This window comes from Euprymna scolopes, chromosome 2, assembly GCF_053919585.1.
Source record: "Euprymna scolopes isolate OS-2025 chromosome 2, ASM5391958v1, whole genome shotgun sequence".
NCBI lineage: Eukaryota > Metazoa > Mollusca > Cephalopoda > Sepiida > Sepiolidae > Euprymna > Euprymna scolopes.
Genome location: NC_136483.1, coordinates 28,446,560 through 28,461,938, shown reverse-complemented (window position 1 = coordinate 28,461,938; position 15,379 = coordinate 28,446,560). Strand labels below are relative to the sequence as shown.

The window sequence follows — 15,379 nt, the reverse complement described above, 5'->3', positions numbered from 1 at the left end:
AGGCCAAGCGCGAACGCAGACAGATATGAAAAGTCTTTATTAAAGTTTGTGCCTATTTCCATTCTATGGAGGCCAAGCGCGAACGCAGACCCCACAATTTTATCATACCATCCCTATTTAAGTTAAAACATACTTATCAAAGTATTATTATGTACATCTATACCAAAAACCCTTGTAAACGTTTTTTTTTTTAATTTTTACATTTTTTCTTTCCATACTTTGTGGACCAGGCGCGAACACGGACCCCAGAATTTTAATGAACCGCCGTTCTACCAGATCAAACATACCCATTCCTGTGTCTCGATAATCTTCTATCGTTATATGTAATCAGTTTTTTTTTTTAATAGTCAACCATATAGGAGCCTATTCATGACCAAACACGCACACACACATTCAGATTTATATTATATATATATATATACATATATATATATATATATATATATACATATATATATATATATATATACATATATATATATATATATATATATATATATATATATATATATATTATTTTACAATATACCGTTTCTCTAGAAACGAACCCATTTTATGCTCATTTCAAAAACAGGTCTTGTGTTATTTTCGCCTATATTATTTGAATACTACAATGGAAAACTTTTATTCTAATTATTAAAAATATATATAGATACCTGCACACACACTTACGAAAGCGATATATATTCGCTATTTAAGGAATCACGTGTAAGACGTACTATATTTACGTATGTTCACGTTACATAAATTCAATCTTAAAATTTAGAAAATCAAATAATGTCATATATTTTTTATTAGATAACTAAAAAAAAGATTATTTTGGTTTAAAACTTTCGTTGTGAAAACAACTTATTTGTACAATAAGACGTAGTGTTTTCTTTTTCTCTTCCTTTTATTGGTTGTATTAACCGTAAGGTCGGCCTATTGATTGGTGATTTGAAAATGCAACTAAATATTTCTGGTTTCTGCACTCTCTCCAATTGGGATGAGGGATAAAATAAAATACAGCGAGTTTTATGTTTCTACAATGCTTATATAGCATTAAGTTCATGATACCAATTTGAACACCATTATCATCCTCGACCAATTCCACGACATTAACAAAGGAAACGAGCAAATAAAAAGTCAGGAATGGGTACTAGTTACCAGAAAGAAAACATTGGGACAACTTTCCCTTGAGGAAATGGGACAAGAAGAGAAAATGCAGAAGATGGCGGAGAAGGACCGAAGCAAGTAACAGTTCCTAGCATTAAGAAAACTTCAGAAGGACCTTAGAACTTCAATGACTAGTACCCAAAAGCCCAAAAGAGCCTCAGCTCAAATTCTATTCTGACCCTCCCACCCTAGCTTGTGGGATTTGGGGAGTATGGAGCCACCCTTTAATTACCATTGCTCCCAGGTCCACTCTGACCCGGAGTGGTAGTACCTGTTAGGGTTCCAACTATGGGTTAAATAGAAACTGACTTGAAAACAACAAATATATTCTATTAAAAATTTTTCTTCAAAATCTTTGGATTCGGCATTAAATAACCCGAAAAGGGTTGATATGCCGTAAAACAAAAACAACCAACCAACCAACCAACCAACCAACCAACCAACCAACTATTCTAGCCCCTGATAAACTGAGAACGAATCTAATGAAAGAAAAAATGCAGAAACCAACCCCAAAGACCATGCTTTTTCTCTATTACTACCTCAATCCAGGAAAAAAATATAAGTTGATTTTACTGAGCCAAAACTGAACCCCTCAAACCACTCCTCATGACTTTCCAAGACAAACTCCGAGGAACTCCCCGGCCTGTTCACCAAAATAAAAACACCCAAAACAAACCTCCTCTATGAATTGCTCCCTCCACTTCAGTTACTCACCGGATTACTACTCTTGCATCCTGTAGTGAAAATGGTAGTGTGACTGCAGTCACGGAGGTGGGCTGCATGTGCGAACTCGAAACCCGACCGATGGGACACGAGAAGGCGACAAATCATCAGGTTCGATTGCGCATTAATTTGCATAAATGAGATAATATAAGGCCGAGAGTTAAGATGTTTGAGAGAGTCGAGCCGTTGAGTTCTCGAGAAGCGGACTGATTGTGGTTAGAGCGGAGAATGTCGCGGAGAATCCGGTCCAGGTTTTTTTCTAACAGAAGCTATTCCGGCTTTAAATATGGAACCAATGCGGCCGAGATGAAATGGGAAATTTTAAATTATTCGCATTGAACCTGGAAAATTAAAAGTCACGTTGAAAATTGAAAAGCGTTGTCAAAAAGAGAATTGAATGAATCGTGTCAAATCACGAAGGTTGAAGATATGAAGTGAGTCGGACTTTTTTGTCTTTTTGTTTGTTAATCCCAGTGGGATTCGTTGGATTTCTTTAACTATCGTCGTCAAATGGACGTGTTGGAATGCAATTCGGTCTACTAGTTTGTATTAAAGTCGTCATTTTTAAACGTGGAATTTGGAATGAAATTCGCTTATATTTGTTGAAGAAAAAAAATAAAGTCGTCGCTGTTAACAGAACTTAAAATGCGATTTGGGCGACTTTTGCATTAAATTCGTTTTTCACCGAGAAATTTAAAATGATATCCTGTTGTGTTGAAAAGAAAAAAGTTGTCTTTTTTCTTTTTTTTTTTTTTTTTTTAACGAAAATTTTATAAAAGTACAGTTCGAGCCAGATTTTATTGTTTGGAAAAAGTCATCGCTGTTAAAAGAACTTAAAATGCGATTCAAATGACTTGTATGCATTAAATTAGCTTTTCAACGAGGAATTTAAAATGAAGTTGTGTTAAAAAGAAAAGGTGTTGTTTTTAAACGACTTTCATTTTTAATGAAAGTACAATTCGAGTCGGATTTTATTGCGTTTGAAAAAAGTCGTCGCTATTAAAAGAACTTAAAATGTGATTCGGACGACTTGTATGTATTTAAGTTTTTAAATACGGAATTTAACATGAAATCGTGCCGTGCTGAAAAGGAGAAAAGGGTGTCGTTTTTGAGCGATAGTTATTTTGAGAGTACACTTCAAGTCGATTTTGTTTTTTAAGAAAAAGTAGTCGCTGTTAAAAAGAATTACAATGCAATTTAGTCGACCTGTATGTAAAGTCGTTTTTAAATGAGAAATTAAAAAAAATTTCTGTGTGTCTGGCCGTGGGCTAGCTGTATCTGGTGGGATGTTGAGCGCTAGATGTGTCTAGCAAAAACGGATACTACTTCCCTACACAGTTTATGATCATGAGATCAGGGGGGCGTGTAGTGAAAATCGTTGTGTGACTGCAGTCACGGAGGTGGGCTGCATGTGCGAACTCGAAATCCAACCGATGGGACACGAGAATGCGACAAATCATCAGGTTCGATCGCGCATTAATTATCATAAATGAGATAATATAAGGCCGAGAGTTAAGATGTTTGAGAGAGTCGAGCCGTTGAGTTCTTGAGAACCGGACTGGTTGTGATTAGAGTGAAGAATGTCGCTGAGAATCCAGTCCAGGTTTGTTCTTTTGTTGTTTTTTTGCGATTTCCTTCAAAGCCTTTACACACCCCTATGGATACCGACGTGTCTGCTTTGACTCGTGAAAGATATCATAGTCGCTGGAAAAAAAAATAAGGCTTTACTTTCATGACACTATAAGTGATGCACAGATAAATAATGCTACTTACTACAAAAATGCAGATTTGAATGTTAATTGAATTCAGAGAGGTGGTCGGTAAACCACTAGATAATCCTCGAAATTTCCTAATGCTAAGAGTCCTGATTATAGTTAGGAAAAAGGAAGAAGTCAAAGATTTGTGGAATATGCTTAAAGAGCGAATAATTATTTTATAATTATATAAAAATCTAAATAAATGTTGTGTTGGGTGGGTTCCCGTGAAAATGCACCCATCCCTGCATAGGATAGAAACATTTACCTATCCTTTCATGTTTGTGCTGTCCTCCGTAACGGGCTCATCGACTCTCAGGTGGGCACTTATTCGATCGGGAGTGCAATCGGCACGCGGACAATCACGATGTTTGTTTCTGGTTCTCAACCCTAAGGCACCATAATGGATCTCAAGCTTGCTAGTGTAATTGTTTGGGGGCTAAGGACCAACTCTTGTAAATTTCGCTTGAGTTGGAGTTGCAACACCTCGGAGTGGGTATTTGCTGTGGACAAGAAAACCATCTCATTTCAAGTGACCATTTTGGTGTATTATCTAGGAGCTATCGCGTATACCAAGTGTATTTTAATTTTCATTCAAAAAGTGTTTCTTTACTAGTTTAAAGATCTCCAGATGTGTCGAGTGACCTATGTTACATGGATCCAGATGGAAGACTAAGTTTGGGATGTTGTATAAAACGTAGGGCATTTCTTTTCATCGATGTTGATGCGCCTAATACTCTCGTTGAGCTTGTTGCTTTCTTTTGGCGAATCGAGCAGCCTATGGATACTTCTCGAAAAATTATCTTAGAGTGAGACTGGAACGCGAGCCTGGATCTCGATTTAGATCGTTTTAAGTTACCTTCTAGAGGCATTAGTCAGGATCGGGATGTTTTCTTGTTTGTGGGTAAGTTTGATTTTTATCGATAAATTCCGAAATAAAAAGCGCAGTGACTTAGTGTGGACTTGGACAGGTGGGCGCGGCGCTGGTACGGTTAAACTTTCGAGTTATATCGACCGATTCTTAGTTAGGCGAGTCAATGTAGTGTATTATATTGTCCAAGTTTCCACAACATAGTTTACTCAGATCACTGACTTGTTCGTGTACGAATAAACTTTGATAAACTTAAGCCTAAATTGGCCAGTTGCAAAACTATCGACGTGGAGGCTACCGTGGCGGGCTTCTACTAACCTTACAGCAGAGATTGATGGGGTTGTAATCGGTAATAAGGTGTATACCAAAATTAAGGAATCCATTGAGTTCTTTTCTGCAGACTCTCTACTAGAATCTATGGCAGTCAAAGCGACACTAAAGTCTCGATTAAATAAGGCGGTTAAAGATGAGGATAGTGCTAGCGTTAATATAATAAAGGCACAGCTTGCCTCCTTATCTGAAAAAGAGCATCAAGCTCTAGTAATTAGAACTAGATCAAAAAGAATGCCTCAGTGTGACATTGCCGAATGAACATACCGTGACCACAAGCGAAAGCGTTCTGAATCGATTTATTCGTCAAGATTGTTTTGTATCACCGATTCTATGTGTTTGCGTTGGAAAATTTCCTTCGTAGTGTAAGGGTGAATCTAGTACCTTCCTGGTGTCACTTTACCGGGCGCGTCCTCCAGGGCAAAGTACTCCGCCTCTGCCGACAATGTAACAGTGCGTGTAACGAGCAAGATAAATATTAGTGTCATCGGCACAGAAATTAGATTGTATGAAACGGCAGCAGGGGCTAAGAAAAAGGTTTTTGGCTTGCGCATTAATATCTAGAGAGAGGTCTCCCATGAAAGACACTTTGACTATAGTGACGACCTCGGCGTTTGGTTTGGTCGGAGTGGTTTGAAAGCGGTACGGCCCGCAACTAGTCTGTGGATCAGCAGAAATATTTCGTTAAAGGGAAGGGTGGAGGTGTGCTTTTGATCCTTTAATACCGTCTTTTACTTCTTCCTTTCCGTCGGGTACACTGCTACGTTTTCAGGTTCTTTTTCAGTTCTTGCGACTTGGAAGAGCCCCTATGATCCGTCATGATCTCTATCTCCATCCTTTTCAGGGCGGTCTAGGTATACCAAATGTGAAGATTCGTCAACACACGATTAGGCTCTATTTTAAGATCGTATATGTAAAAAAAATTAAGGGTAACCGTGGCTTCTGAAAAGAGGACACTAGAGAAGCCTTCCCGGCTTTGAGAAGCGTGCGCTCGTGTAAGAGGGATACAGAGTGTGGCTCAAAACGAGTGACTCTTCTATCGCGAGTATCATCATGCACAGAAGTTCTTTCTAGAGGTGAAAGAAAGCCTCTCTGACACCCTGCTGTTGTCCTGAAAGGCATTATATCGGGTGTTAGTGAGGGGTACGTTGGGGATGATATCTGTGACGAAAGTACAGCTTCGGTCGATGTGGCCTTGGATACCCAGGTCGGAGTGTCTCTGGCCTGGCTGTTGATTCGAAATTCACTCTGGGTCGGTGAGAGACTTTACACAGCTGGCTTGGTGATTTTTTTTCCTATTTGTCTACGGCGTGGCGATAAGGACATGTCACGCCTTCGTCTTTTTTCGCATCATTGGGCTGCTGATTGAGTTTGTTGCAGGTCTCATGGTTCGTATACTGAACATGTCGTATTTTACCCTGCTATCCACCAATTCTTGTAGTAACTGGCCACTGACAACCGATAGGTTTAGGAAAGAATTGTTTTCGACCTTGTTAGTGGTTATGAGAAGTGTGTTTGAAACACTAGCGTGAAAATGGTCTGCGGATCTGAATACTTAGTTCCTCTCAATCTCAATCTTCTGTTATCATTAAAATGTTCATATTAAGGCAGAGAGGATTAGACTCTTTTCATCTGATTTTGCTGAAAGATGGATGCCTGTCGCGCATGTTTCTCGCGTAAATAGGGCAAGTATTGGACGTGCCTTAGACAAGAGGTTTTTGAGTTCCACAAACCTCAGCATTAACACGTTTTTCTAGTCAAATGCAGGTCTAGTACAAATTAAGTTTAGGGGCCATTTTTAGGCAGTTAAGTTCATAGCCTAGCTAATGTGTGAAATTGATCACTAGGTCCCGTTTATAGTTTGTCTCGTTATTTTTTTTTTTTTTTTTTTTTTTACCCTATTCTCGTCCTCGTTTAGATGATAGATCGCCTAATTTGCCAGAGATGCGGTTTCGTTTTAGAAGTTTGCAAAAGACGCGAGTAATAAAGCGTTAGGACCCGCATCATCATTTCAACTGGCAGATCAGCGTATCCTCCACAGTTTAGTAATGGGCGTTCTTTTTACTAACATTGTAAATATCATTTTATGTTGCAAATAAGATTTTCATGTCTCTAACTCTCTAATTTTCTCGGTGGGCGAGCAAATAAATACCCTTTTCTTGGCCTTTTGGCCAAGATCAAAGTGCAGTATCTGTTACTACATGCTGTACTTATGTTTGTAACTTTGTGATATAAAGTGGGTGATCACTTTTCTGTATTTTATTAATGTAAAATGATCACCTACTTTACAACCAGTCAGTCTCAAAGCCATTCAAGTCATTCTCCAGATCATTCAAGTTGTTTTTTAAGGATTCCAGTTATTTTTTAAGCATTCAAGTCCTTCTTAAGGTCATTTAATTCATCCTTAAGTTCATTAAAGCCATTTTAAGATTTAATTTTTATTTAAGTCATTTCAGCCCACTTTTCGGTCATTTTAGTTTATCTTTAAGAATTTCATGTCAATCCTACATTCACGCATTCATTCATTATACGAGAGCACGCGACTAATGGCTATTGGCCTTGTTTTGTGTGTATCAATTAGTTTGTAATTTATAAATGAAAAAGATCTTACCTATCAAAATGAAAATTTAAAAAAATTACCTCCAATTCATATTTACAAAAATAAATATTGTATACAAATCGGGAAAAATTCTTCAACATTAATCTTATTTTATATAAGAAAAGAGGTTTGATGTATTTTCAATATGAAAACAATATCTAAGTTGTCTTCGAACAAAATTATGACATTCCTATATTTCTTTATTCTTCGTAATATACATTAATGGTTTAACATGGGTTTTATGTGGAAAATTAGAGCATTCGTAAAAAAAAAAAAAATTAACAATTTTGTAAATCGATAATTATGATAGTAAAATAATTATTTTTGTAAATGAAGGCGTTTTACTTAATAAAGGAATAGAATATGCCATATTTAATTACAATTTTTGTTTGTTTATTATTCGGCAATTATATTTGATTATTCCAGAATAGGGTTATAACCAGCCAATCACAGCGCCGTAAAAGTAGAAAAAATAATTTCAAGGGATTGATCCATATTTAGTTAGTTAATACATAATGGGTGAAAAACAAAATTGCGCCATAGAAAAATTAAACAATGACGGACAGAGCTGGAAAATTTATTCTAAGAAGTCTCGGTAAAATATGGTGGTGATAGACTTTTGCATGTGAGTAAATGTTACTCTGACTTACTGTTTGTTTTCTGGTATATCGGAATTAATGTAAGAAATTATGAAACTGACTGATAATTTCTGAGAACAGGCAATTAATTGTATGAAACGTGACTATCTGGAAAGTCATTATAACCCTTGTATTTAATGACCTATAATGATTATACTTTCAGAAAGAAAATTTTTACTTTTTATATAGATTTAACTACTTTTGCAAACACGCTTTTCTGAGATTCTTAACAATCTAATCTGAGCTAAATGCCTGATCAAGCAGGGAACAATTTTCTAGTCATGATAGCTTTCTTTTTCGCTCATGATGAAAAGCAATTGACTTATTTCGTCGATGTCCCCTCATAAGAGTTCATTTCCTAAACCTAAATACAGGATCCAAATCGTCATTATCTCATTTTTGCTAATAAGATCACCACATCGACACAGTAGTTCGCATTTAGCCCTATGACCCACTCTGCCACAGTTATTTGAACTTTGTTTTCACAACGACATCCATTTTCAACCATTTATTAAAATAAGAAAGGTAAATTTACACTGGATTCAAACTTATTCAAGGGCATAGCCAAATCGCATATTTTCAAAATTCAATGTATTCCCCCGATACACTTATCTCATTCTCAAAAGCTAAAATTGTTTCATACACCTTTCAAGGGACACATGATTTATGAGCTATTTCCTGAATGGTGAAAGTGGATTTAAAGTTGCTGATTCCTTTCTGGGCATTAGAACTTAGGAGAAATGCATAAGGGTTATGTTCGGGCTTCTTTCGGAGCAGTTGGATTGACGTTTGGAGTAATCTACAAATACATAAAATTAGTCATTTAAAAAAGTATTTTTAAAGAAATACCGACACATCCGTTAATATTTACACTAGTATGAGATACAAGCGTCTGTCTGTTGATAGATGTATGAAATTGTGTAGAATTATTCAATTATTAAATCCTATTTGTGTTTTATTCGTCAGAGAAAAACATAAACGCATTATATTTTTATAGTCATTCAATATTCTATGTTTTTATGATATACTGTCTTGGAAGTGTTTCGACCTTAAAACTATAAATAAAAAGCAAAGAAAGAAACCCCCTTCAAATTCCAATTTCTTTTGAAAATTTCCGTGTTTTTAAATCATTGAATTTATTCTAATCACCATATTACTTTGCTCCAAATACATCACGCTAGTCTTCGTGTAGAATAATAATCTTAATATTTTTGTAGGGTCCTTAGCTGTTTACCATAAAAAAAAATTGTTTCTTAAGTTTAAAAACAAAACAGTAATTGTTCTCATGGCTCCCCTGCATTGTAGAACAGACACTACCCCCTTCCCTAAAAAATAGCAACGGTTCATGTATAAGATTTAATTTATTTTTGTTTATTGTGTTTATTTCTTAACATGTTTTACTATTAAAATTATTCTCTGTGTTGTTCGTCAATTATTTTATAGCGATGGGACGAGTCCGTCTATATTATTATCGCCCTCTTCGTTAATATCATTTTATATTTATTTATATTTTATTTTTATATTCATTTTGGTGTAAAATATTTTAAAATATATATATATATATATATATATATATATATATATATATATATATATATATAGACCAACTAAGAACCCCAAAAGAATACAACAAAGAGCAAATTTTAGCATACGTCTCTACACACAACACAAACAACCCAGAACTATTCACACAGATAACAAAAAACCTTATTCTCCTCAATCAGAACGAAAAACTAAACAACATACTTAAAACAACAAAAATAATGAAAAGCAAACGCCAACCCAAAAACTTAAAACACATCCTAACTTCCTCAAAACTCGTCCCACATACTACAAAAGGGGTTACAAAATGCAACAAACCGCGATGTGGAGTATGTGACATAATAATAGAAGGTAACACATACACATTCAAAAACCCAGCACAAACATTCAAAATAAAAAAAGATCTAAATTGCACCTCCAGAAATGTAGTATATGCACTAAGATGCACAACATGCAACAAATCCTACATAGGTGCCACCAAAAATTTCAGCAATAGAGTGGCCTTACATAAGAGCAACATCAAAATTGCAGATGACAGACACCTCTATGTTTCAAAACACACACATGCAGTGGAAACAGCTTCAAAATAATGCCAATCTTCCAAACAGACAATTATTTTTATTTACTTACACAGGAAAAAAACTTCATCACCAGATTCACTCCTGAACTGAACAGAGCCTAATATCATCACACAAAAACATGAAATGCAAGGTACACTCGCATGCACATCCATACACATACACATATACACACCCACACATAAATCAGAACCGACACATTAAAACACACACACGTGCGCGCATACACCCACAAACAGACATAACACCCCTATCTCTAATACAACACACTGAACAATACCAACCCTACTTAACCTCGAAACCAACAACACTAGGAAACACCTAGAACCATAGTATATCTGTTCCAACACCTCGCCCCCTCCTCAGTCAGTGGAGGAGAACCCCCTCATGACTGAAACAACTATCATCCCTTCTATCATCCCCCTCCCATACCTATACCCCCTCCAATTGCCCCCCCTCTGGGGAACAAAATCTTCCCCACACTAGGAACCGATCCTGGGTCTGGCCATACCCACATGGGGAGACAAATAAATAGAAACATTAAAAAATCCCCTATACATATTTTTAAATACACCCCTCTACCTAAACAAACGTAATATAAAGAATACCCAAAAAGACTAAAACGAAAAATCACAATACTAAAATCCAAGAATCCAAAAAATAAATATCAAAATAGAATGAAAGCACCCCTACCCTTATTTCAGAAGAGCTGGTTCTCCCCCCCTCCTCACACATACACATTAGTAACGACCTTGGATCACAGTCACCTTCCTAGGAAGCAAATAACCTCATAATACTATAAAACAGTATACACATTCTCAAACCAATAAAAGCAAACACACACACACACACATACACACACACACACACACACACACACACACACACCCTACTCCACCCTAAAGGAAAAGAAAAAAACACTAGCAGAAAGAGAGAGTGACTACAGCCAGGTCAGCGGCCCCGACAAGCCCAATAAAAGAGTAATAAAAATTGAACATGCCAATGAATAATAAACACTTAGAAGCCCCCATCCCTTGGAAACACTTCAAATGAACTACGAAAATTGCCATTTTTACATCTCCAACATATTTGAAAATAATTTCTTACGAGGACGCTTCAGAGAACGTCTGAAACGCGTGTAAAAACGATGTTAATGACTTAAAAACATTATTACAATGATCCAAACATAATTCTCAATGAAAAACCAAGACACGGAATAATAAAATAATGTTAAAAAATACACATTGTTGGTGACTACTCCCTTATTTAAATATATATATATATATATATATACTATATATATATATATATATATATATACTAGCAGAAGTACCCGTCATTGACTGGGTTCAAAAACAGCCTACAGAAAATGGACTGTGATTGATGAAAGTATGATAGGTTATGAAAAGGAGGGGGTTATAAAGAGATAGGTTTTGATACTCAAAAATTTTACCCTAAGCAAAATATGATGAAAGTAAAGATAATTTTCGCGAAAATATATTTTTTATATCAACTTTGTTTCCATTCGTAGCCAAGAGTGACCAACAAAATCATGTTTCCTTACAAAGAGAAAATGTTATATATATAATATAAATATACAAGAAATAAATGTTACCATAGTCAATAAAAGTTACTTTTATGGCAGAAAAATTCATTGGTTTGTATTTTTAAGTAGTTTGTAAAAAAATTTTTCTTTAAATTCACGAACCGGTTTAAAAAAAATCAAAATCGTAGCGACTTTTAAATGGAGAGCCCCGTTTTCAATTTGAAGGGGCATCTGAGCATTCTGTGTTAACAATTTAAGAGAGTTCCGTCAACGTAAGGAATATTTATAAACATATTTTAATGTTTTCCGTTATTTTGTGCTTGAGGAATATTCGATTATGGTATGTGTAGTTTATATAAAAATTCATTTAAGTAGTTATCGCCTCAAATTTCGTTGTAATTTCGGTTCGCTGAAATTATTTCAAGTAAAGAGAATTAAAAACTATTTCAAAACAAAGCAAAAACATGAACTGAACTTTTATTGACTATGGTAACATTTATTTCTTGTATATTTATTTTTTCGGGTAGTCGTTTTTTGGCTTTTCTGCTAAACACTCTTACTAAATAATATCGACGAAATATCGAAAAACAAAGGAACACAAACAGTTTTGAAAAATAATGAAGTTTTACTTACTTTAGTAAAATAATCCGAAATAGCAAAATGAGATAGTAAAAAAGTAAACACGTACTTTAGTTTTTTAAAGCAAAGAATCTATATAAATATGAATATGAAGAAAATGGCGCACTTTTCAAGCAGAAAAGCTTCGTTTCAGTTTTACAGTATTGAACGGTGTAGTATTGCATCGTCGCATTCTGGGTTGTACTATTGTAATGTAAATAACACGCAGAAAGGCTTGTAATCAATTGAATTCCTTCTAGTACACTGACAAAAAAAGCTGAAGCAGATATAAAAATAAAAAGGTTATGTAAATGTTTTTAAAAAGACACGTGAGCAGGAATTTTTCCTTCTTTTGACACAAGTAACGTTCTCATTTTTTTTATTATTTATCTATTTTCAAAAGAGTGCCACGTGCAAGTGGAGAAGGAAAAAAAACAGTTATGCAAAATTTGTGTCGAGAATTGTCTAAAGTTCCGACTTTTGAGGGGGGTCACTTTAATAAGAACGTGAATTTATGAGGTGAATTTATTCGACACAATATGATTCAACTAAGAAAAATAAATAAAAGCTAACCTGAATTAAGATTAAATTTAACGTGTTATTGTGGACCCTCACCCCTTTTAAAAAACCTTGTTAAACTTTGTGACATATTTACATTCTATGGAGGTCAGGCGCGAACGAACACCCAATAATTTTGTCATACCATGTTTCTTCAAACTGAAACATAATTATCAAAGTATACTTATGCAAATAGATATGAAAAGTCTTTGTTAAAGTTTGTGCCATATTTCCATGGAGTACAGGCGCGAACGCAGACCCCACAATTTTATTATACCATCCCTATTTAAGTTGAAACATACTTATCAAAGTATTATGTACATCTATATCAAAAACCCTCGTAAACGTTTTTTTTTTTTCATTCTTTATTTCCATACGTTGGGGGCCAGTCGCGAACGCAGACCCCCACAATTTTTATGAACCACCGTTCTGCCAGATCAAACATACCTTTTCTGATCCTCGATACATCTATCATTATATGTAATCAGTTTAAAATAGTCAACCATATAGAAGCCTATTCGTGACCACACACACACACACACACACAGAGGCGTTCAGTTTTATATTATATATCAGGTTGACAAGAAAGTTCTTGCAGTTTTAAATTTTAAATTCAGATGAACATATCTCGACTCAAACAAAATTTTATTGATCGAAATAAGCACCATCAGAATCAATACACTTTTGTCAACGGTAAACAAGTGTATGTATGCCAGCAACGTAAAAATCTTGTGTTCTGGTAGCGATGAAGTCGTGAAGGCGTTTTTGATATCGTTAAAGTTTTTGAAGCATTTCTGACACAGAAATTTGTCGAGATGCTTTAAAAAGTGGTAGTCGGTAGGTGAGACGTCTAGGGAGTGTGCCGGATGAAGCAGTTTCGTTGCCGAATTTGTTCAGTTTTTGCAATTTGTTAAGCAATGTGGGGTCAGGTATTGTTGTGGAGAATAATTGGGCTATTCTGTTGACTAATGATGGGTGTTGCTGTTGAAGTTTTTGGTGCATTTCATTCATTTGTTCACAATACTTTTTGCCGTAATGGTTTCGCCTTTATTAAAAAAAAACTGTAATGGATGAGACCGTTCGCAGACCACAAATAGTCAGTATGACTTTCTTTTGGGGCAACTCTGGCTTCGGGAAGTGTCGTGGAGCTTTATCGGCGTTTCACCACTGAGCTGAGCGTCGCTGGTTGTCGTAAAGAACCCACTTTTCATCGCAAGTCACAACCCGATCGAGAAATGGGTCGTTCTTGTGTAAAAAAAGGAAGATAACATTTCATAAGGACGTTTATTTTGGTTGTTGTTCAATTCGTTAGGCACCCATTTATACATTTTCTTTTATTTTTCGAATCTCTCTAAAGTGGTTGGTAATCGTCGTATACGTTACATCGAATTCAGTCAGTTAAAAAAATAAATTGGGTGCCATCAGCTGGAATTGAAACCGAAATATTCAATCCTCTAGAATAAGGTACTACCGTTTGAGCTACTGACAGATCAACATCTCCATGATATTTTCAAGTGGGATGCAAGTGCGTTCTTTCAATGAGGCATCCGATGTCAGCTTATCCCGTACCACTGTCAGTCTCACTAGTGGGTACTTTTGTGAACAGACTCACTACATCTAAACTCACCATCTGGTTGGAATGAATGAACCCTTTTCTATATGGAGTGAGATATATATAAATACGCGTGAAGGTGCTATAACTTTTTCATCCTCAATATTCACAATGTAGAAAATATACATCAATAGAATTGATCGTGATACTTAAATGAAACAAATTATCGAATAAGGAACCACAAAATCGAATAATTAATTAATGAAAGTTCGTTCTTAAAAGAATATGCTAATTAGTTAACCTTTATTTATTATTTCTTATAACACAAAATATTAAAATAATAGTGGCATCAACTTCTAAACTAATTAAAGATTTACTACTTAGTACGGCTAATAATTATTTTTATTTTCTTGCGTTTATTCCCCTTTTTTCTATTTTCTATTTCATTTTCCAATTAATGCATTATTCATACGAACTACATATTTACAAAACTTACGTACATGCAAAAACATAAATAATATATAACAGAAAATGGAAACATTTTAGTTTATATTTTTTGGATAGTTTTTCTTATAAAATTCAAATCTTGACTTATTCTTGAAACGTTCGTTAATTCTAAAACTTGACCAAACTTTCTACATGCGTATTTATTTCTGCTTGTGTTTAATTATTTTTCTAATCTGTTTGTAATTCACAAGAAGAATACTCATCCCACAACAGCTGTAGTCAACTCTTGAACAGAACAGTTTAGCATAACTGTGTTGACACCTTTATAATAAAGATAGTAAACCTGGATGTCGGGAATCCTCATTTAAATTTTCATAAAAAATCAATGACTTTATATAGTTATTGTATTCAACGATCTACAATTCAATATTTCCGAGAAAAAAATAGTTATTAGTTGTACGAAAAACT

The 15,379-nt window shown here is 35.1% G+C and overlaps 1 pseudogene; it reads left to right on the top strand.

Annotated features, from left to right (window-relative positions):
• The first annotated feature begins 6,983 nt into the window (after positions 1–6,983).
• Positions 6,984–7,130, top strand: LOC145243421 (U2 spliceosomal RNA; annotated as a pseudogene).
• The last annotated feature ends 8,249 nt before the right edge of the window (positions 7,131–15,379 follow it).